At 47.9% G+C, this 24,053-nt stretch overlaps 2 long non-coding RNA genes across 12 annotated transcripts in view; one reads left to right on the top strand and one right to left on the bottom strand.

Annotated features, from left to right (window-relative positions):
• Positions 1–24,053, bottom strand: part of LOC117196854 (uncharacterized) — a 289,465-nt gene that overhangs the window by 20,390 nt on the left and 245,022 nt on the right. For 8 of the 11 annotated variants that reach the window (XR_007479022.1, XR_007479023.1, XR_007479017.1 and 5 more), the window contains one exon: positions 1,332–1,436. The exons of 2 other annotated variants lie outside the window; for them this stretch is intronic. This is a non-coding gene — a long non-coding RNA (uncharacterized LOC117196854). Of the gene's footprint in view, positions 1–1,317; positions 1,437–24,053 lie in introns of all 11 variants that reach the window. One more of the 11 variants, XR_007479025.1, reaches the window with a different exon arrangement.
• Positions 4,969–22,162, top strand: LOC117196856 (uncharacterized). Its single transcript, XR_004477265.2, has 3 exons — positions 4,969–6,439; positions 20,519–20,647; positions 22,071–22,162. It is a non-coding gene; the product is annotated as an uncharacterized LOC117196856 (long non-coding RNA).

Below are 24,053 nucleotides of genomic sequence, written 5' to 3'. Positions count from 1 at the left end.
GACATTTGTTGCATAGGGTCTAGTACACAACAGATGCTTAATAAATGTTGGTTATAAGAATGCCTGAGTGGCTGACAGATCACTCCTCTGGCTCCACAAGGATTTCCAAAGCGACTTTTATCCACTGGACTCTTCCAAATACAGGGCACTCCCTGATGACAAAATGTCTTTATGGACTAAATATTTTTTTACTATTTCAAACTGGACACCTTCACTCAGAGTCAAGGAATTCATTCCCAGCTTACAGAAACCACAAGCCATGGAAAGCTAAGGTTATTGCTTGTTGAGAGAAATAACATCAAGATGGATGAGATCAGTCTAATGGCTCAGGTTATGCCTGTCAAGGGGACTGTGAAATTCCATGAAACACTCCACCTTCCTCCACCCACCCAGAGGGCCAGACGGCTCCAGTGTCCATCTAGCCCTTCCCCAGACAGCCATTCAAAGGGGAGCTGGAACGACCATACACACGAGCAATTTCGCATGGCCTAGTTGGCCTTGCCCACTTACCTTTGATGACAGGTGGGGCCTCCACACCTGTTGCTGGCACACCTCACCACAAACAGCTCTAAGTCACAGCAGAGACAGCAGGTGTCACTGAACTAGCCCTAGTGCATTAGCTCTTCAAGAACTTAGAACTAGTTGTCTGGCAGCTAAACTTTCCCTAAGGCACTTGACATATTAACCGTTCATGATTGCTCCAAAGCTGCAGGAACCTATTTCCATCAGCTTCAACCTTAGGAAAAAAATTTTTTTTGGCCACGCTGCATGGCATGCGGGATCTTAGTTCCCCAACCAGGGATCGAACCCACACCCCCTGCAGTGGAAGTGCAGCATGGAGTCTTAACCACTGGACCGCCAGGGAAGTCCCAGGAAAATCTGTTCTTAAAGGTAAGAAATCACATAAAACTTGAAGATAGATGAGAACCCTCCAGAAATAGAAAACTGAAATCGTCCTGTCTCTTTGTCACCCCTTAAGGCTGAGAAGAAGTAGAGGTCATAACAACTCAACCAACAGTAAACAGAAGGGCAGTCTGACCGATTCCCCAGGAACCAGATGGGCTAAGGGCATGTGAATTCAGCCCATTTTATAGCTGAGTCCATTAAAAGCCACAAACGTGAAGCTTCACCTAAAGTCACAGGTATGTTAGAGATTCTCTTCCTGTCACTTTGTCTCCTATGCAGGTAGGTTGAGCTAAGATGTTTGAAGAGATTCCATTTGCTTTATTAAAAGAATGAATTGCAGTAATCTTGTGTCTTCATCTGCTGGGGCTGCCATTACAAAAATACCACAACTGGAGGACTTAAACAACAGACACTTATTTTCTCACAGTTCTGGAGGCTGGAAGTCCCAGATCAAGGATCCAGCTGATTCACTTCCTGGTTAGAGCTCTCTTCCTGGCCAACAGACAGCTGCATTTTCACTATGTCCTCACCTGGTGGAGAGAGAGAGGAATCTCTGGTGTCTCTCCTTATAAGGGCACTAACCCCATATGAGGGCCCCATCCTCATGACCTAATTACCTCCCCAAAGCCCCACCTCTCAATACCATCACATTGGAAGTTAGAGCCTCAGCACATGAATCTGGGGTGGGGACAAACTTTTAGTCCATAACAGACTGTCTTAAGTCCATGACTCAGAATGCGTCTCTTGGTGTCTTCAGAAAAATAAGCATATTTGTGTTTTTGAAAGAAAAGAAATTACGTTTTGGGGAGCCATACTATTACATTTCCAATAAGTTAAATACATTTATAACTGATAATAGTTATAAAATGCTATAATTGAGATAGTCTCTCTGTATTGTTCCAATGTGAGTAATTTCCCTCTAGGTCATTGGAATTATCCATTGTGGGTAAGCATCTGTACTCTGAATGGTAATAATGCTATGATCTCAACGTCCACAAAGTTTTCCTCCTAAGGTATCTTCAGCATTTCCAAGGAAATTCCAAGAAACATGGACTGAATCCCCCTCTGTCCTCCCACTTTATCCATCATCTTCCAGTGTTAGAGGTCTTTCCTGATTCCTGTAAAACTAGAGTGAATTTCCCCAACTGCCCTTCGGAAGTGGGTACCAAAGAAAATGACTTTTCTTCGGTAGGAGTGTGAGCAGTTGAGCCTCACAACCACCCACCCCTCGTCAGCCGCGTCCGTCAAGGCCTTGGGCCTCCAGGTTGTGTATCTCTGCCCACTGTCCCCAGCCCTACAAGAAGTGTGCTTTTCTATGTTTAAATTATAATTTAAATTCCTTGAGGATATGAGCTGGCTTGCACCTTCCTTCCTCCCTCCCTTCTCTCCATCCCTTTCTTATCCCTATTCTTTTATCCTTCCTTTCATTTCAATCCAATTTTTGCTGATTCTCATCTTATCTGGCTGATGGACAGCAACCCTTGACTTGATGCATGGAATTGAAGGATAAAGGTTTTGCTCCTGAGTTTGGCACGCCAGGCTGTGTTTCTGTCCCAGGCTCATTTTTGCCCCCGTCGCCCCTCTTTGCTCTCCCCTATACTCAGCCCCACATAAGAACGGCTGTGGAGTCAGAGTCCATAGTCAGTGGCTCTGGACTCACATTTCTGGATAGAGAGGTGAAGTTGGAGAAGGTGGGCAAGTTATTTAACCTCTCTAAGCTCACTTCTCTCCTCTATTAAAAGGAAATAATAATGCTGAAAGAAATAACATATAGAGGCTCAGGGCACATGTGAAGAGCTCTGTAAATACTAGCGATTATTATCCCACAAACAGTGAGTACCAGAAAGGTATGGTCTGCATCTGCTTTGCTGTCGTTGTTGTTCGGGGGGCACTTACGGCTTTATTGGGGTGTAACTGACGTGCAATAAACTGCACATATTTAAAGTGTACAATTTGATGGTTTTTGACATGTGTGAAACCACTGCCACAATCACGATAATGAACACATCCATCACTTCCAACAGTTTCCTCATGCTCCTTCAGAACTTCCATCCCCACTCCCATCTCCTGGCAACCACTGAACTGCTTTCGGACCCTATGGACAGGTTTGGCATTTTCTAGAATTTTATGTAAAAGAACTCATGCAGCACAATTATTTGAGATTTATCATGTGTGTATCAGTATTTCTTCCTTCCTATTGCTAATTACGACTCCATTATATGGATGTACCACAGTTTATCAATTCACCTATTAATGAACATTTTGAGAGGTTTCTGTTTTGGAGGTATTAGAAATAAAGATGCTATAAGCAACCACATACAAGTCCTTGTATGAACGTGAGCTTATTTCTCTTAGGTAAGTGGAATGACTAAGTCATGTGAAAGGTGAATGTTTAACTTTTTAAGAAATCACCAAACTGTTTTCCAAACTGACTACATTAGTCAGAGTTCTCCAGAAAAACAGAGCCAATAGGGTGTGTATACACAGAGGGGTTTATTTTAAGGAGTTGGCACGCGTGATTATGGAGGCTGGCATATCCAATATCTTTAGGGTAGTCTAGAAGCTGGACACCCACACAAGTTTCAAGTCCAAATGCCGTGTGCTGGCAGAATTCCTTCTTGCTCAGGGGAGGTCAGTCTTTTGTTCTAGTCAGGTGTCTGCTCAGCTGCTACAACAAAATACCATAGATGGGGTGGCTTAAAAAACAAGCTTTTCTTTCTCACAGTTCTAGAGGCTAGGAAGTCTGAGATCAGGGTGCTAGCATGAGGGTGAGGGCCCTCTTCCTGGCTTACAGATGACTGTATACTTGCTGTGTCCTCATTTGCGGAAGAAAGAAAGCCCCGGTGTCTCTCTTCTTACAAATCTCATCATGGGATTATCTAAACCTAATTACCTACCAAAGGCCCCACCTCTTAAGACCATCACATTGGAGGCTAGGGCCTCAACATACGTATTTTGGGGAGGACACAAATAGTCGAAAACATCAGGCCTTCACCTCATGGGAGGAGGTCCACCCACATTATGAAGGACAATCTGTTTTACCCGAAGTCCACCAATGTAAATGTTACTCTCTCCAAATGTTACTCTCTCCAAATGTTACTCTCTCCAAATGTTACTCACTCCCAGAAACATCCAGTGTAGTGTTTGATCAGATATTTGGGCATTGTGGCCCAGCCAAGTTAACACATAATATTAACCATCACAAGACCACCCCTTGTCAACCTGACACTCACACACATCTCTTTAAGCCATAACTAAGCTCCAAATGAAGACAATAACAAGATCACCCTTCCATCTAATATGATACAGCGATCCTGCCTAGAACTGAAAATGCACTAACTGTTTCCCCAGAAGAGGATGTAAGGTCCTTGGGTGATGTTTACTCTTCTCCTTGATATCCTGCAACTTAAATACTATGATGTAATGTTAATAATACACCAACAATATGATACATCTTCCATATCATGTAACACACACACACACACACAAACAAGTATTCGTAACAGAATAAGGACAACTCAGTGGCTGCAGTTTCTACTCTGAGGTCAGCCCTTCAGAGAAGAGCAATCACAGAGCTCTCCAAGGATGCCAGGGCTCTGGTCACACATTTATCCCTCATAACAGTGGTGAAAGTATGTCTTCTGGACTCTCAAGGGGGGGTGAGTGGGTCTTAAATGACAAATCTATCTAACATTTCTATCTCCCTAAGCCACTGCATCCATTCTTCCACATTAAACCAAGGCAAGTCTGGCATTTCCAGCTTGCTCCCCATGGACCACCTTTTGATCCATGTTTCATCCGACCAATCAAACTGTAAGATAAAAGCCCTTCCTAACTCCTTAAGCTGCAGCATCAAATGCAGAACTTCAGTTTTGTGAGCCTCATCCAATGGGAATAACTGGATCCGATGTCCACCATGACTAAGGTCCCACAAGCTGCGCAGTGGCCATTAAAAAAAAGAAAAAAGTTTACATACGGTACGATTCCATTTATAGGACCTTCTAAATGCTTTTAACAGCCTCTGGTAGGACATTCCTCTCTGACATCACCAACAGTACATTTGGTGAAAGGATTTGCTCCCAGTTCTGGGTGTTGGGGTGAGGAGATTGGGTTTTTTGTTTGTTATTTTTTCTTTTTCTTGTTGTTGTTCTGTTTGTTTTTATTTCCTGCTTACTGTTTTTTTCCCATCTCTGTATATTCGGAATGACTGGCTCTGTAACATTTACAAAATGTTGCCACTGCAGGAGCTCCAAGGAGAATGTGAAAGTGCTGCTCCTCTAATGCCCTGGCTTCTAGCCCTGGTTCTGCTGTGATAATAGCGGGTGCCCATTCCACAGGGTAGTAGCAGCTGTGAGGGGAATATCAACTGGAGAAAACTTGGCCTCAGGAGATTTCAGTCTGGGCATTACCTCTTTGTGCCACCTAGAGAGCTTTATTCATAGGTAAGGAATGTGGCGGCCTGCCCTCTGAGGAAATGCACCGCCCAAACATTTTCATGCAGATCATTCAATATATTGCATGGGATTTGCTGAGTATGGCTAAGAAAAACATCTTTTTCCTGGAAGGCATTACAATTCTCACATTTGAAACGTAATCATTTGAGAATCTCAAGGGTCTCTGATGATGTGTTAAAAGACAGGTTACAGCATCCAGGGCACGAGTAGTAGTAAAAAGCCTAACCTGGACTCTGAGAAAGGTTTTACATGAGGACTTTGGTGCTGCAGAAACAGCACAAAGAGAGCTGTACTGGATTCAAAACAGACTTGGGCAGCAATGCCGCTTCTTCAAGGACAGACTTTAATGAGTATTCATTGCAGGCTGCAGTAAGTACTGCTGATGGTTCACAAAAGTGAAAGCTTGGTTTAATTCTTAAAACTGAAAGAAACAAAACACTCCCCACCAGTCTTATCAGCAACCTGCCTCCATATTCATTTTCTCCTCTTTCTCCTGACATATGGATGGGGTGGGCTGCTGGTCTGCTAAGGGGCTGTGAATGGGAAACACAGCCCCAGGGCTACCAGGGGCTGGAGGGACGCCTGGAGGGATTTTGGAAGAACTTATCCTTTGTCTCTGGATCTGAAGACTGGTGTCTCCCTGTCATGTGGGAAGCCCGAAGGTGGGAGGTGGGCTGGTGCCTCCTGTGATGCAAAGACACAGGCAAGGAATTGCAGGGGAAGCAGCTCCGTGTCCGCCAATAGTGATGCAGCCTGACTGAGCTTTCCCTTTGGCTGAGGGGTCAGCACTGAGGCGTCAGTTAAAGAGCGACTGCCTTCCAGGGTGAGGTGACCCAGAGGAAAGGGGGGGGGGGGGGGCGGGGTGCAGTGGTGTCCCAGCGGAAAGTCAGCACTGGGGTGTCTGCCACACAGCATGCACCAACCCCAGTGTCAACAGCACCAGGCAAGGCCACCCTCATCTCTTCCTTTCTTTCCACCCAAACTCATCGGAAGGAAGGTGGAGCAGGGCACAAAGACAGCCCAGCAGCCTGCTGCAGGTTCTGAGCCTTATGTGGGCAAGGGGAGAAGCTTCGAAATGGGTAAGAGATTATATATATATATTTTTTATTTTATCTTTTTTTTTTTTTGGCCGCGCCGCACAGCATGTGGGATCTTATTTCCCCAACCAAGGATCGAACCCATGTGCCCTGTAGTGGAAGCACGGAGTCTTAACCACTGGGCCACCAGGGAAGTCCTGTATTTTTTAATTAGATGGAAAATGTGACTATGCCTGAAAGTACCTGGGAGAGCAAAGGGATCTGCCAAGACTTCCTTCGGACTTGGAGCAGGGAGATTGGATGGAGAAGGTTTGATGGGCAGTGGTGTAAATACACAATTAAGGTACTCCCACTGGAAACCTCGAGCCGAGCTTCCCCACTCCTGGGCCTGAGCAACACGCGTTAGGATGAGCTGAGATAATAGTTCCCTCAGCTCTCAGGGCACCTGTGTGAGGCCTGGAGAAGGCAGAGCCCCCCAGGGGCTAAAGTATCTGGATCTCTTTGGTAATAATACAATTACTATTTTCTACAATATGCTGTGACCTGGACGGTATCGGGGCCTTGCTTTATCGCTCTTTCAGCAAACTGGTTACAACTGGCAGCAGCTAACTGATTGGGTTACCTAAGGCAGTGACACTTCCCATCCATCACCTCAGCAAGTACCCAAGGAGTAAATAAATCCTTGTTCAACCAGGTGACAAGGAATAAGCCTCATACTCTTTAGGTGGAAATGATGTCTTTTTCCATCTGCTATATGTGGAAGATACAGTATGTGCATAATGTGCTCAATTCTATTAACTTATGTCAGAATTTCAGAAGATTCTTAAAGCCTCCAGAGGAATGAGTCAACAAAGGGAATTTGAGGAAGGGGGTAGTGCCGAAAAAGCGAAGCAGAAGAGATTTGATCAGTCATTGAGAAAAGGAGCTGTCCATCATTTCTGTCCAGCAAATCAGGTCCCAGTATATTTGCTCACAACAAATTAGATCACAGGGAAGGAGAACCTAATGGGTGGTGGTAAAGGGAAGTCAAGGTCTGAAACGAGGAGATGTAAGGCAGGCTGTGGCTGTCACAGAGGCCAGAGCCTACTGCTATGTTCGATGATGGATGAAGACCGGAAGCCTTTGAGAAGGGGAGAACAAGTGTTCATTTCTGGCGGGTGGACGTGCTTCAGCCAAATAAAAATTGCACAGAAATAGAACAGGCAGAGAGGAAAGGATCAAAAGCAAAGGTGGAATCCGGAACCACGGAAAACTCCAGGAGAGAGGTTAGAGGGAAGGCTGGCTCGAAGCCCAGAGACAGACACAAAGGGTCCCTCTCACTTAAGGGACCAGAACAGGGTGGGGCCTAGAGGGAGGGTCCAGAGGAGATGGACACCAGCCCTCAGCTGGAAAAAGGGCTGTGGAGAAAGTTCCAGGAGGAATCGAATTCTTGCCCAACTTGGCAGCTGGGCCAACCCAAACCTGCCATGAGTTCGAAGTTGTTGACTGTCCAGGTCGTATCAAGGACAACAAGGTAAGGATGGGGTACTTTTTAAGCTCTGGCAAAACTACTTTTGCTCAATTGTTTCTATATTTGTGTGTGTGTGTGTGTGTTCCTTTTGAAAACGTTAAAGGAGGTCTTAGCTAAACATATTTAAGAAGGGTCAAGAGATTATACATCAATACTGATGAGAGGAGACATCTGGGTGCCCGTAGCCCTTAGGTAAGGGACAGCCATAGTCTCAGCATACCTGCACCACCCCTTTCCATGCACACAAGATTGAAATTGGAGTTGCAGAGAAAGCAACTGATTAAAAGTTTGTAAAATTGTCCCCAGCAACTTGAAATCTGGAGATAAGCCAATGCTCTTAAAAATAAATGGACCAGGCTGTTGGCAGAAATCTAATATCCCCATTTTTTTCCTTACATTTTTTTGAGTTCAATAGTCACAGAAATAATGATAGTTAGCAATTTTTCTCTGCCAAGCCCTCTTTTAAATGGACTCTCTCATTACATCTGCATTGGCCCTTCATCACCCTTGCGGGAGGCACTTTTTTAAAAAATTAATTAATTTATTTATTCTTGGCTGTGCTGGGTCTTCGTTGCTGCGCGCGGGCTTTCTCTAGTTGCGGCGAGCGGGGGCTACTCTTCGTTGCGGTGCGAGGGCTTCTCATTGCGGTGGCTTCTCTTGTTGCGGAGCACGGGCTCTAGGCGCGCGGGCTCAGTAGTTGTGGTGCACGGGCTTAGTTGCTCCGCGGCATGTGGGATCTTCCCGGACCAGGGCTCGAACCCATGTCCCCTGCACTGGCAGGCAGATTCTTAATCACTGCACCACCAGGGAAGTCCCGGGAGCCACTATTTTGACCCTTGTTTTACAGATGAGGAAACTGAGGCCCAAAGCGGGTGTGTCATTTGCACAGTTGAGAGCTGTCTGACTCCCGAGGCTGCATTCCTCACTGTGTGTGTCGGAGACCCAGGTGTGACCTTCACGTGGTGCCAAAGTAGGTCAGTTCAGTCTCTGGAGAGCAGGGGGCACTCAAGGTGTGTGAGGGCAGTCATCCGTGGTCTAGAGCAAAGAACTAACTGTTGAGATAACTTTGTACTCTTCAGCCTGTGGTTTTCTCATCATATGGACAGCCCCTCTGTAGGAGACAGATGTACTGGGAAGGGAGTGTGCCCATAGGGGAAGAGAGTGGGTGGATCTGGAACTGGTGTTGCCGGTACACAGTTCACCTCCATATAGAATTACAGGGGCTTAATTTCTTAAAATTTAAAAACATTGCAAGGATGACTTAAAGGAACTTGGATAATTTTGCTGTGGACCAATGAAGCTAACAATTTGTGGGCAGGTCGCCAAGACAGGGAAGATTTTTCATTTTCTTCCTAAAAGAACCCTAAAATAATATGAGTCTAGTTTATGTATTTCTCAGTTGAAGGAGGGGACTGGGTAGAATGATACCGTGAACGGTGCCCTGACCCAGAAGCCGGGAGGACAGGGCCAGGCTCCTCCTGAACAAACAATTTTAAACTCTCAGCCTCAGTTTCCCTTCTGTAAAACAAGCCCACTGGATGATTTCTAAAAATCCATTCAGCCATAAAATTCCAAGATTCTCCAACATGTTTGTCGCAGTGACAAATAACATAAGTACTTTTAAAGTAGTAAAAGTACTACTGCTTCACAGCTGCACTACCGTTATTTACAGTACTTACAGTACTTACTGTTACTTACAGTAGTACAGCTGTGAAGTAGTAGTACTTTTCCACTTCATCCTGCCTCCCCCGCCGCCCCCCGGCTCCACGTCTCACTAGCTGCTACTGCTGCCTCCGAAGCCCGAAGCAGGAACTCAACCTCTTCATTAAAGACAAATGGAACAGCTCCCCTTGGATGTAGCCACAAGGTGTCGGTGAGAGATTGTCTACCCAGGAGGAGTTCCCTCCCACCTGGAACAGAGAGCTCGGAAGAACACTGGGAAAGTGAGCGCTTTGATAAGAAAGGGGCATTGAAGAGGAGTATTTATTGGAAAGCAAGTCTCCCTCTGCTACGTGAAGTTTGCACCACCCACAGTGTTTGTGGACCCCGTGTTCCTGCCCATGAGAACGCAGCCCACATCTTCCTGCCTTCCATATCTGCTGCATCAACAGGCCAGTTACCAGCTCGGAAAGCCTCAAGGTGTGGCCCCGGTGCAGTCCTGCCTGTCATTTCTACCGCCTGTCTCTCTCTTTCCTGAGGCCAGGTTCCCGTGGATCCTGGCCACACGTGACGTCCTGGGGTTTACGAGGGAAGGGAGCATGCCCACAGGGCACGGGAGCATTGCTTAGCTTCTTGGGCATAACGCGGCCCTTTCTTTTTCTCACACGTCAGTCGCCTTGGGGGGCTCCCAGGATTGAATGTTTTGTATCTGCCTTTTCTCTGCAGCTTCACTATTCCCCGCTGTTATCTTTGGCTCCGTTGCTATGGGCGGGAATATTTTCTTGTCCTTGTTTAATAACTGCTTGGCTGCCAGACGGGCTCATTTCTCATTGTATCGGTGCAGGATTAGCCGAGATGTTTGGGAAATATTTCCTGTATTAAGCAGCAGGGGAGAGCTTGCTGGGCCCGTACCTTCTTTTGACATCGCGTCATACTTTTTCTCCACTTTTTCCCTTGGAATGTGCTGAGGCCAGTTCTTTGCATGCAGAGCACCAGCCCCTCCCTGACACTTTGCAGAGCTCCGTCCCTTTCCAGGTGCCCTGTGTAAACACTCCTCGGGGAGGCTGCAGGGAATCGCAGGCGAGCATCTCAGTTGATTTTTGGTATTTGGGGTCCAACAGTGTCCCGCACCACCAATCTATTTTCCAGGTTTAAAATCACCTTTAAACCTATTTCATACTTCAGATTCTTTGACAATTAACTCATCGGGCTTCTATGGGAGCCGCCAACTGATCGACAGGGATCTTAAAACGGGTATTCTTCGATGTTGCCTAGAAGCGATAGCAAGTTTACAGCTCTCTCTGAAATTCTAACTGCTCATAGAATTTTTGGTATTCTTGTGTTTGCTTGTGACAAGCCTCAAAGGACTGAGAAAAACTGTCCCAAAACGTTACCGAAGGAGGACAAAAATCTATGACTTTTTGGTTCTCGATTAGATTGAGATAAAGAAGAATATGTGCTCAAAACCTGGCCCAAAGTCATAGCCATAAGTTTGGTTGCATCGCAGTGGAAATGACACAGGCTGGTCTCAGGGTGGGACTCTCGGTTTTGAAGTCTGAGGTCACCTCCTCAAAGCCCTGGGGACTTGGGTGCGTCTTATCTGTAACGTAGGAGGACTCTGACTCACACGGTTGTTGTGGAGAATGAGTGTGAGAACACCATGTAAACGACAAACACAATATTACTAGAATTATAGGAAAACGGCTATGAAAATACTTGTAAAATGAGGAGGACGGCGCAAGAGCTAATGCTGCAGAGGCTACAGTGAAAACCTAGTGGAAATGGAAATGCGTTTCAAAGGGTGGGAGAACCATTTCCTCTTCGCCGTGGAAATTAACCCTTCTTTTTAAAGATGGATTCCCCTTCCTGCACTGGACGAGGCAGAGCCCACCTCCCACCAGAGAAGTGCAGCTGCCCAAGGCTCACCGCCCCGGTCAGGGCAGGATGTGGGGGCCTGGTGACCCAGGCTCAGCCAATCCCGCTCCTGCCCCAGTCTTTGCTCTAGAAGCCAGTCGTCCGAAGAAGCTCCATTCTGGCTGCAGAGGACGGAGGTTACCGCTGCATCTGGTTCCTGGACACGGCAGTAGTGGGGGACCCAGAGGCTGCCTCTGTCGGTCACCCTCCTGTGGATGGCTTGGGGTGTCACTCCTGGATGCCTTACCTCCCATCCTGGTTTGGTAGACAACTCAGAGATTCCCTGAGCCCCCCAATATCCTTTCATATAAAACTTTGTTATGGAACGTTTCAAGCATTCAGAAAATCGAAGGGAATAGCATAATGGACCCCTGTGTTATCAATATTTAGCTGATTATTTCACCCATTTCTGCTCCTCCCCTCACCTCTTATTTTGGTTTTGGCTGAAGTATTTTAAAATAAATCTAAGATACCATATTGTTCCACCCATACATATCTCAATGTGCATTTCTAACTGATAGGGTGTGGAGAAAAGGGAACCCTCCTACACTGTTGGGGGGAATGTAAATTGATACAGCCACTATGGAGAACAGTATGGAGGTGCCTTAAAAGACTAAAAACAGAACTACCATATGACCCAGAAATCCCATTCCTGGGCATGTATCTGGAGAAAACTCTAATTCAAAAATACATACACCCCAATGTTCATTGCAGCACTATTTACAATAGTGGAACATGGAACAGGACATGGAAGGAACCTAAATGTCCATCAACACAGGACTGGATAAAGATGTGGTACATATATACAATGGAATATTACTCAGCCATAAAAAAGAGCAAAATAATGCCATTTACAGCAATGTGGATGGACCTAGAGATTGTCATACTGAGTGAAGTAAGTCAGACAGAGAAAGACAAATATCATATGATATCGCTTATATGTGGAATCTAAAAAAAGGGGTACAAATGAACTTATTTACAAAACAGAAGTAGAGTCACAGATGTAGAAAACAAACTGACGGTTACCAGGGGATAAGGGGGCGTGGTGGAGGGACAAATTAGGAGATTGGGATTGACATCTACACACTACTGTATATAAGATAGATAAGTAATAAGAACCTGCTGTATTGCACAGGGAACTCTACTCAATCCTCTGTAATGGCCTCTATGGGAAAAGAATTGAAAAAAAAAAAAAGAGTGGCTATATGTATATGTATAACTGATTCACTTTGCTGTACACCTGAAACTAACATAACACAACATTGTAAATCAACTATACTCTAATTAAATAAAACACCATTTTTTCTAAAATGACCATAATGTCATTTTCCCACCCAGCAGGATTCACAGTAATGCTCAGTACGTCCCAGTCGTCATTTCTGCTCAGATCAGTAAGAAATGCTTCGTGTTAATTATAAGACCCTGCCTAACACCCTCTCTCCCTCGGTTCTGTCCTCTGGGCCCACAAACAGAAACTCCACCTTGGGAAGGTACTGAGGGAATACATTCCTCTCCCCCACGCCCCCTCTCTTGGTGGAGGAGCGACTTACCCAACAGGTGGATTGGGAATGAGGAGCTGAGCGAGAGGCTGGGCTCCTCCAGGCGTCTCTCTGGGATGGGTGTGTCCCCAGAGCAGCTGTGTCCACCCAGCGCAGCATCCACAGCGCCAGCGCATGTGGCCCTGGCCCTGGCCCAGGCCCAACCTGGGGGGTGAGTCTGGAGGGTTGTCTCTGCCTCGAGGAGTGAGGAGGTGATTCTGGGTAAACAGATCTGCTCTAGAAAACCCAGCTGTCCCCAGCTGACTCATCCCAACAATGGTCTTGGAGCAAAGCCCTAGGAAACCTGGTTTGACCGGCATCTATGCTGCAGCTTCTAACTTCACCAGCAGTAAAGCTGGTATTTTGGTCTCGTCCTCTGTTTGATTTCAGCATCAGTCTCCAATGTTCCGAATTCAGTGGAAAAGAGAGAAAAGGTGATATTATTTGTAAGCCATCAACTTCTACATATCAAATTAATTCAACCGTCATTACTATAAACCAAACCCAGCACTAAGGACCAACGATGCAAAGATGAAGAGCGTCCCTGCTCTAAGGCGCCCATCGACCACAGGGGTGGTTACCGTCAAGCAGAAGCGACTCCGAGGGATTCTGGGGTGCAGACGCGGGGGCTTCAGATGAGCGAGATTTCCTCAGAGAGACTGGGGGACGCAGGCATCCAGAGGGAAGAGAGACGCGCAGAGGCCAAGAGAAAGGGGGAACGAGCGCAAAGTGCAGGGACAGGAAGGGCTGGCCTTGAAGGAGGTGGGAGGCCGGCCGGGTCAGGTGCTGACACCTGGGTCGTGCCCACCTGGGACACGTGGCCCCATTTTAAAACCAAGGGGGTGACATGGAAGATTTATGAAGAGAGGCAATTGTGAAAAGATGTTTTTAGCAGCAGTGTGGAGCATGAATGCACAGAAATGAGACACGAGTCTGGGGGAACACTTAGGAGCCTACGGACAACAACCCACAGGGCTGCAGGAAGGCTTGAGCCACGGGGCCAGGTTCAGGAGACGTTCTGGACGTCTGATTTCTATCCTACTTACTCCAAAACAGAATGGTTCCGTACATACACATAGAACACAGGAAGATACTAAAAAACAGAAGCAGACAACAAAGAGAAAAAGAGCATAGGGTAGGGACCAAAACTGGAGGCAGGCGTGAGATGAGCACATTGTGTGTGTGTGTGTGTGTGTGCCTGTGTGTGTGTGTGTGCGCACGTGTATGCATGTGTTTAAATAAGGAGAAGTGAGTGACAAGGGATGGATCACGAATCTGGCTCTCAGCTACCCAGCAGTCAACACCAGCAGGGAAGTATCCTTTACACGTGTCACAATGCTTATAAGATAAACGTCAGCCAGTTGTTCAGGAGAACAGCCTTCCTGAGTCTAAGGCCAAAGCGCTTTTCCTTTGAGTCCTCACACAGAGGATTCGTACAGTGTAGCTAACAGTTTCCTCATTGCAGACAGGGGAGATTGCAAAGAGGTTGTTTCCTCCAGTGATCTCTAGTCTCCAACCAAAGGCAATAAACTGCAAGTGTGCTCTTTTAATGACTGGCTCCTTCCACTGAACATGAAGGTTTCGAGGGTGTCTGCACTGCAGCGTGTCAGCTCTTCAGTGCTCTTTGTTGCCAGGTAAGATTCCCTTGTAATCGAGAGTATTCTGGTCTCCTCCGGTTCCAACAGTCTCACTGGGGTCACTGAGTCTCTCAGGTAAAGTTCTGTCCTCAGGCATCCGCTCCACGGCTTGGCCTCTCCCGACACGGGGTCTGGGTGTCCTGGAAGGCTGGGACCCGCGGGTCTCCCTCCGGGCTCCAGGCTCTCTGGGTGCCTGGCAGCGTTCCTCTCCTCCCTGAGCACTGAGAGCCCGGCTGCCTCTGCTGCTGGCTGCCCCACCTGCCTCTGTTCTGCTCACTTGACTCAGGCGGGCCTGGAGATGCCCCTGTCTGACCAGCCCCCCTTGCTTCTTGTGCCACATCTTCCATCTTTCCCCCTGATGGCCTGCAACCTGCACAGCACACAGGGGTTTCTGCCTCCCTCCCCGTCACAGAGGAGGCGATGCCCGGGAGCGATACCCCAGGCACGCTCACTGCCCACTGCGGCATGGGGCCGTCCTTACTCTGCTGTGGCTTCCCTGCCGGCGCAGGGCCACGCGGGGCTCTCAGTGAGGGGTGGGCACAGCCCTCAGGGCCTCACGCCTTTCCCTCCACTCCTCTACTGACCCCACCCTCTGGGGCTTCAGCTTGCTGGGCAGAAGTCAGGACACATGGGTCTGGCTGACCTCTCAGGCCGTCTCCCCCTTCCCACTCCTCACTGGACACAAGGGTTGGGCTTTCTTTCCTCTCATGGAAGGAGGGAACTTTCTTTAGATCCCGAGACTTCTCTAGCCTTGACTTATGGCAAGTTCAAGATTTAGCCCCCCAGAGCTGACTCTTGATATGTTATTGGTATTTTAAGGAATGTAGAAAAAAGGTGTTTCTCTCAACGAATCCTGCTTTGAAGGCTAGTCTTACTAGAACTCAGAAATCCTAGGTTGGTAGTCAGATACTGAACACTGACCCCTTTTCTCCATTTTCTTGTTATAATAGAATGTCCCTCCCCACTACTGCTTTAGAGATAGAAGATCATAGCTGGCTGGATTGGGAGAAATCCCACACATAGGGAAACGTGAAAAAGAAAAGGCAAAACATTTCTACCGCAAACTTCTCCAGCGTAGGAAAGGGGCCATATCTGATAAACGGGACCCCGAGGCTCTTGTTTAGATGCGTGAGGGTAAAAGTGACCCCCAGTTTCTGATTTAGGTGATCAGGTGAATACACTGAACCAGGACAGGAGATATGAGAAGAGGATCAGGGGAAACACCGGGTCTACAGCAGCAGAAGTTGGAGGTGAGGCACTTACTGGACATCTGGGGGGCGGTGCTCAGATAGCTTCTGGAATCATAAGCTCCAGAGAGGATGGGCTGGAGATAAAAATGTAGGGCCCAGTACCGCTAAGGTGATCACTGATGTGAGGATTAGAGATTTCCCAAGGGGAGGGCTGCTGATTTCGGTTTAGGCAATGTCAAGGCTTTAGGGGTTGTTGGGTTTACACGCATCCTCCCAAATTGCTTTGTTCTGGCATTAAGAAGGTGGCTTACACAGACATAGAAAACAAACTTAAGGTGACCATAGCGGAAAGGGGAAGGGAGGGATAAATTAGGAGGGTGGGATTAACATTACACACTACTATATAGAAAATAGATAAACAACAAGGATATATTGTATAGCACAGAGAACTGTACTCAATATTTTGTAATAACCTATATGGGGAAAGAACCTGAAAAAGAATATATATGTATATATATATATATAACTGAATCACTTTGTTTTATACCTGAAACTAAACACAATATTGTAAATCAACTATACTTCAATAAAATTAAAAAAAAAAGAGAGAGAAGGATGAATTGGAACCAAAAATATAAAAATAAAAAAGATTTAGGCGTGGAAAAAAAAAAAGGTGTGTTAGTAGTGTGGAAATAAATCCCATCTGACATTTTGTTAGCCTACCTTGTACCCCAAACACGTGTAGACATGGGTTCCACATTTCCCCACTGCTTCTGAACTACACGAATCCCTAAATTCAAGGTCCTCCCCAATATGCTTTGACCTCATTTTTATAATCCTGTCCCCAGTTCTTCCTGATACACACTCTATTCTCCAAGCAAACAGGAGGATTCATCTCCAATCCTTGGAAACCCCCGTCCATGCCTTTGCTTTTCATAGCTCTTCCTTCTGGGATACCTTCCACCCCAGGCCTTGTCTCCTAAAATCTTGCTCATTTAAAGAGGCCTTGCTCAGATGCCATGTCTATGACTATTTCCCCCACCACTAAACTTCTGCCAACATTTGTTAAGAACGTAATACGTACAGGGACTTCCCTGGTGGTGAAGTGGTTAAAAATCCGCCTGCCAATGCAGGGGACATGGGTTCGAGCCCTGGTCTGGGAAGATCCCACATCCCACATGCCACAGAGCAACTAAGCCTGTGTGCCACAACTACTGAGCCTGCGTGCCACAACTACTGAAGCCCACGCACCTAGAGCCCATGCTCCGCAACAAGAGAAGCCACCACAATGAGAAGCCCAAGCACCGCGACAGAGTAGCCCCCGCTCGCCACAACTAGAGGAAGTCCAAGCACAGCAACGAAGACCCAATGCAGCCAAAAATAAATAAATAAAATAAATAAATTTATTTTTTTTAAAAAAAGAATGTAATAGGTGCAAAGCACTGCGATGGGCACCGAGAGGGATGCCCGTATGAGCGGGAAGCAGCTCCCACCTCTCAAAGATCAAATTCAGCCATCTGTGTAACCCACCAACTCTACTATGAAGTCCTCCGAATTTCTCAAAGGCAAGCCCACCCCCCCCGCTACAGACAGTTAAAATTCGGCTTCTAAAGCCACTTCAGCGTGGCGCTCAGAAACATGAATTCAGGGGGTCACACACCCCTCGGTGGCCTTTATGCCATGGTAGAATATTTGCCTTCTTTTCTGACAGCATAACTGTTGACATAAAGATAAGACACATGGGACTTCCCTGGCGGTCCAGTGGTTAAGACTTCACCTTCCAATGCAGGGGGTGCAGGTTCGATCCCTGGTCGGGGAGCTAAGATCCCACATGCCTCGTGGCCGAAAATACAAAACATAAAACAGAAGCAATATTGTAACGAATTCAATAAAGACTTTAAAAATGGTCCACATCAAAAAAATCTTAAAGAAAAAAGAAAAGACACATGTGTGGCGATGCTCTGAAGGTGACACAGCATCATTTCAAGGGACTATGGGAGGTATTATGGAACCAAAGTGCATTTTCATTTCTGTTCAGAAATCCTATACCTTCTGTTCTTGACCTTGGGCTCACCTCTGCCCCACCCTGAAGGTAGCACACATGGTTTTCCAGGGATTCATACTGTCTGTGGGACAGAGAGGCACATGCAAGTGTCAGGTATTTCTCATATCTTTACTGTAAACTCCACCTGGAACCTGAAAGCCTGGTTTCACTCCAGTTCCTTACATCACCACCAGCTTTGATGAGGAGCCATCAAAAATAGGAAGCTTCTGGGGGTCAAACACAGAGTTGGGGGCTTCCCTGGTGGCGCAGTGGTTGAGAGTCCACCTGCCGATCCAGGGGACACGGGTTCGTGCCCCGTTCCGGGAGGATCCCACATGCCGCAGAGCGGCTGGGCCCGTGAGCCATGGCTGCTGAGCCTGCGCGTCCGGAGCCTGTGCTCCGCAATGGGAGAGGCCACAGCAGTGAGAGGCCCGCTTACCACAAAAAAAAAAAAAAAAAAAACCACGAATGGACAGTGAGGCAGTGCTTAAACCAAAGAATGAATAACTGGTGGTGGAAATGGACCGAACAAGGACAAGCAAGTGAGGAATATTTTCAGCTGGAGGAATATTCTATACCTGCCCCCCACTATAGCACCACAGGTTACCTCCCACCACTGTAGGTCTTCCCAGGACCCACCCTGGTGGCTGGAGCATTGGTCATTCACTCTGGGCACCAGGGCATCACCTGATGGGCGGGCTCCTGAACTCATTAAAATCCAGAAAGGAGAAGGACCATGAGAGTGTTACTGCGAGCACATCTCAGGCTGTGGCTAATCTGGGCTTGGGAAATTTTCTGGGCTGGCCTGGCTCCAAGGCCACAGAGCACTGCAGTTAATCCTCCAGGACTCGGGCGGTGGCCAGAATCCTCTCCGGTATGAGCTGACGGCCTGTTCTAGGCGCAGCCGGCCTCCACCCATATCCTGGTGGGACACAGTAGGCGAAAGGCCATGTGAAAAACGGAGCTAGTTTAGTAAAGGAGAAAGGATTTTTAGCTGATACTCAGGAAACCTGGGGTCCAGACCCACTGCTGCTGCTATTAAACTTGGTCACCAGCGGCAGACGATGTCCCCAGTGACGGGCTCCCCTTCCTCCTGGAAACAGGAGTTATTAAGGTTAGGTGCGTCAGGATGAAGACCCATGCCATTTCTGAGATGCGATTATCCTTTGTACCAAAATGAACCACAGAACTTCACACATCCTCCATCATGAAGGGATATCGGTCATTACGTGGTCAGGAAGCCAACATTTCCACAGCATCTTTTACCTCTGCTTCTCAAAGTGCAATGCCTAGAACCAGCAGCATACGCCCTCAGAGCTGGCGCAGAACCCCAGGCTCCAGCTACTGAATAATCTGCGTTTTAACAAGATGCCCATGTGGTTCCACGGCCCATTAGAGTTTCAGAAGGACCCACTTCAACATGGGCAGTACCTGTCTGAGGTCGTGGCACCTCAAAGCGTGTATTGGCCCCCTGTGACCCCCGAATAAGCCCAAACTCCTCAACAAGGTTGGAGACGGCCAGCTGGTCTCTGCCTCCTGGTGGAGCTTTGGCTCCTAGGCTCCCCCCAGCTCCCTGTGCTGCTCTCTCCAGCGCGGCCATGAGGACCTCTTTTGCTGGGCTGAGCACATGGCCGTCAGATGCAAAGTTCTCTCGGCCTGGCATCTCCTCCATAGAGCCATCCCCTTTTGTTAACTCCTCTGTTATCCCTTCAACAAATATTTAGGGGGCATTTGCTACGTAAGGCACCCTCTGGGGACAGTCCTTACATTGCAGGCCCCCCAAATTTCACCTAAAGTCATCTTGCCAAGGATGGCGACCCTGACGCCTAGAGAAGGTGAAATCCCTGAGTGCTGTACTCACAGCCACATGCACACCCCGTTCGTAACACGTGATATTTCACCCTAGTTCGTGGCTCGTGTCTTCCTTTCCTGTTTGTCTGCAGCCCCATGAGGGCACGGCCTGTGTGTCTTGTTTGCAGTCTCTCCTTTAAGCCCTACCTCACACAGAGAGGGGCCCCGTGAACATTCACTCAATACAGGGAAGGTTGCTAAAGTCAGGGAGGGACATGGCTAAGAGGTGAAGAAAAAATTAGGGCAGTGACAATGGGATTCTGCTGGCTCTCATCACAGGCACGAGAGAACGGCTTTTATCTTCGACTCTTATTTCTTTGATCTAAACTTCCAAAGAGATGATCTGTGCCCGCAGTGTGTACCCTTTGAAGAGAGGAAATCTAAGCTGGCATCCACGGTGGAATTCCTGTCTGCCTAGATCTGCCTGGAACCCAGGCCTCACTCTCCCTTCCAAGGAGAGAACTGCAAAGACTGCGGGCGTGGAGTCGGGGTGTGTGTCCAGCCGGGGATCTGGACCGTGTGATGCTGTGTTCCCACCCCAGGGGGATGCACTGTGGCTTCCCCAGGCAAAGGAGGTGGAGGTGGCTCTAATGTGGGGGGGACAGGCCATCCCCTGCAGGAAGGACAGAGGCCAAGACAGGAGCACAAAGAGAGAGGTTCAGGCATTTTTCAAATCAAACTTTATTTAGAGACAGTGGAACATAAAGGCTTATTCTAAATCAGTGGATTGGGACAGTCAGTACAAGAGAGAATATTCCTTTTCTCTCTCCTTTCGTAGGTGGCTACAGTGCAAGGAGCCGTAGAAACCTAAGGAAATTCAGACTGGTCATCAGAGACCACAGGGGCCGACTTTCAGAGTCACTTGACTTTACTGCTCAGTATCAAAAGATGATCACCAAGTAACAAGGTTGGCGCCTTTTTCAATGTGCTTCTCATCTTTCTTCATGCGTTTCCGAGGCAGGAAAGGCAGATGGTGTGGATCCCAGGTTGGTCAGGGACCGGGCTGGGCTCCAAGAGCTTCGCTGACCTTCCCCAGGTCACTCGGACTCCTGATTCCAGCTTGCTGTGATTCCCATTATATGCTCATGCCATGGCATGAAAACGGCGATGAGGTCAGGCAGATGCTCTGTAACCTTGAGCTCTGAGCAAAATTGGTTACGACTGCAGCTGTCACATACAGCCTGATGCAGGCCAGCAGCCCAGGCAAGCAAAAGCCACCCTGAGTCAGGACAGGGCTGCACTCAGGAAACCTTCGGATAAATTCCCTTTTCAATAACAACTTCCCTTATGTAAACTAACCAAAAGAAAGCAAACCCAAGTCTCTGCATATTTGAATTGTTTTGTATTATTTTAGCTGGTCTTAGAGGGCTTATGAGTCAGAAGCAATTTCAGGAAATCCTGCCCATATCACCAGCTGGAATCCAGGGTCTTGTTTTCCAAGAGCCCTCAGACACATGGACATGTGTTTCTGGGTGTGCACGCACACACACATACACACACTCACTAAGCTCACACACACCTACACTCACTTTCACTAACTGACAAACTGGCATATTCACACACACTCATATACACTCACACATAAAACTCATATACATGCACACCTTCCCACATGCTCTCTCACACACTCATATTACACACAGACTCACACCCAGACAGCCGCATATATACACATGCATGCTTACGCACACAGACATGCACACACACTTGTTTCTGGCCAAGTCTCCCTGATGCTAAATATATGCACGGTGGACCCCTCACAAAAAGCACTTGTTGCATGAGGATTAAAACTGAAGAATGCCCACCGATCATTTAGATATTTCCAAATGTCCGCGTGTTTTGCTTGGTGGACAGCAGGCTGTTTGTCCAAGGCAAGTTTTTCTCTGCAGCTCCTTCTCTCTGGGGATGTGTGAATCAGTTATTCCTGGTTATCCCTCCCCACCGAGGCAGAGCAGTGGGAAAAGTGAGGGCAATTAACTAACTCTGTCTCCACTGCAAAAGACAGATGGTAGAAAGCCAATTCAGAGGACCCGAGGATGGAAGGGACTTTGCAGGTGACAACTCCAGCCCCTCGTGACTTCTCCACAAAGGTCCAGGAGCCCCTCACACCTTCTACCCTTTCCAAAATGGTGCATTGCAGGTTGTACCCAGCTTCCTCGGGGACTTTCAATCCCTGCCAAGTCCAGGGAGGCTGGGACAAGGAGGTGGCCCCTGTCTGTGGGAACAAGGCTCCCTTCTGTAAATGTGACAGGGCCCCTACACTCTTGGCTTTCGTACAAAGCCAATATTTGTTCTTAACTATTTGTGTTTGTTCACTGTTTGTTATTTAGTTGTGCCTGTTTCCTCTTGGCGTCCAGCAGCCTCAGTTTCTCTTCCTCTCATTGTAAACACACAGAAGAGGGAGACTTTCTCTGAGCAATGGTGAGTATAAGATTCCCGGAACCAGAGCCCTCAGTCAGTGCCTTTTGAGGGTGGTGGGAACGGTGGAAGGTTGTGACAATGAGCTCTTACGGTTTCTATACATGTCCAGGGGATCTTGTTTCAGGTGAGGGGGGTCACTGATGGGCTGCATGCACTTTGTCTCGAGATGCTCATTCAGACCCGAGTACCAAGATGATGTGTCAGTGTGGACAGCAGGAGGGCTTCTCCCTATGATATTTTATGCCGAATGTAACGTGAAGAAGGCTCACTGGCTGAGTGGGGAGGACACGGAGACCCAATCCTGTTAAAAGGCCTCCATCTTCCAAGTGGGTTCTGAGGACTGGAAACAGAGGAAGGGTTTTCTGATGCTTAATGACAGGACGTATCCCCACCGCAGGGTGAGACCATGGCAGTGAATTCCTGAAAGATGGTTTAATCTTATACTCACTCACCACTTAACAGACCACCTAGCACATAGTGGGCCATCAATATATGTGTGGAATGAATGAATGAATCCATCTTGCTTCCTTGGCACTTGTAGGTCTATTGCTTAGACGTGTCCAGATGTCTCATCCGTACATGCAGCCATGACCCCCCAGTCATAAGTTCCATAAGTAAGTGTGTCCCTCCCTCTGCCACCATCTCCCTGTAATGCTGTCTTGGAGCATGTGATGTGAGCCCCTCCTGAAAGGAAAGGATGTTCCCTTTCTCACCTGTAATAGCATCCCTCTGAGTGCAGCTTTCTCTGATGGAGAGTTCCAGAGTTGTTTCTCCACTGTAGTCACTGGACCCTTCACATGCACTCTGGAGTCTAGACTGTGAGCTCCTTAGGACAGAGCCAGACCCTTATTTATCCCACCTCCAGCTTCAGCCCACTGAGCACATTCAACCAGCAACAATTAATTATGAATGTGTCGTAGAGCAAATCTAGTAGCCTGGGAAAGGATTTACCTATGTTCAGTCAACCTAATGGCGTTTATTACAAAACCTCGGGAGTTCTGAGGAACAGGCTCCATGTCCTGGAAGCTGGCAGGACAGAAAGCCCACCACCAGCCTGCAGGGATTCAGCAGGTAGCTGGCTGCCCAGCAGAGACAAGGCGGGGCAGGAGTTAAGAGCAAGGGCTCCTGAGCCAACCTGCCTGAGCTTGCAGCCTGGCTCTGCCCCAGGAGTCCTCTGGCCTTAGGGAGGCCATATGATCTCAGTGGGCCTCGATTTTCTCTTCTGTAAAGTGGGGGAATTATCATTGAGGAGGCTAAATAAGCTCATATTGGTAAAGGGCTCAAACCATTGCCTGACACACACACACTCTGCAAGATATTAGCTACGGTAATTTTCTCATCGTGAATGAGGGACGTGGTCTTCAACGCCACGGAAGGGAACTGTTAGGTCTGAAAAAGAGACTTTGGGTTCAACCTGCTGAACCCAGTCCCACGTGGGGCTCTGATCAACCCTCTAACCGCCCCCACTCTCCACATCACATGCTCCGGCACGTCTAGGACCAGCTTTCTCAGTGCACATCTCAGTGCACATCTCAGTGCACAGGGCCCCTCACCAGCCCCCTCAAGGCTGCTGGCTCGGCACCCTGTCTGGGGTGGTCTCCGTCGCGGCTCCCCACCCACCCCTTCCCTCATCCCGGGCTCTAGAACACGTGGCCTCCTGAGCTTGCACACACACAGGGCACTGTCTGGACTGGCTCCTTCTCCACCCAGCCTCACCGGCATCTGCTTGCATGGCCAGCGAGCCCCTGTTATTCCTTCAGAGCCCACTTAAGGTGTCGCCTTGTTTGTGACACTGCCTTAAATGCTGTCATGGGCTGACCTGTGTCCCACCACATTCATATGTTGAAGTCCTAACCCCCAGCACCTCAGAATGTGACTGTATTTTGTACTAG

Source organism: Orcinus orca, chromosome 8 (assembly GCF_937001465.1).
Source record: "Orcinus orca chromosome 8, mOrcOrc1.1, whole genome shotgun sequence".
Lineage (NCBI taxonomy): Eukaryota > Metazoa > Chordata > Mammalia > Artiodactyla > Delphinidae > Orcinus > Orcinus orca.
Note: the sequence above shows the minus strand (reverse complement) of the source record. Positions and strands in the feature narration are given on the sequence as shown.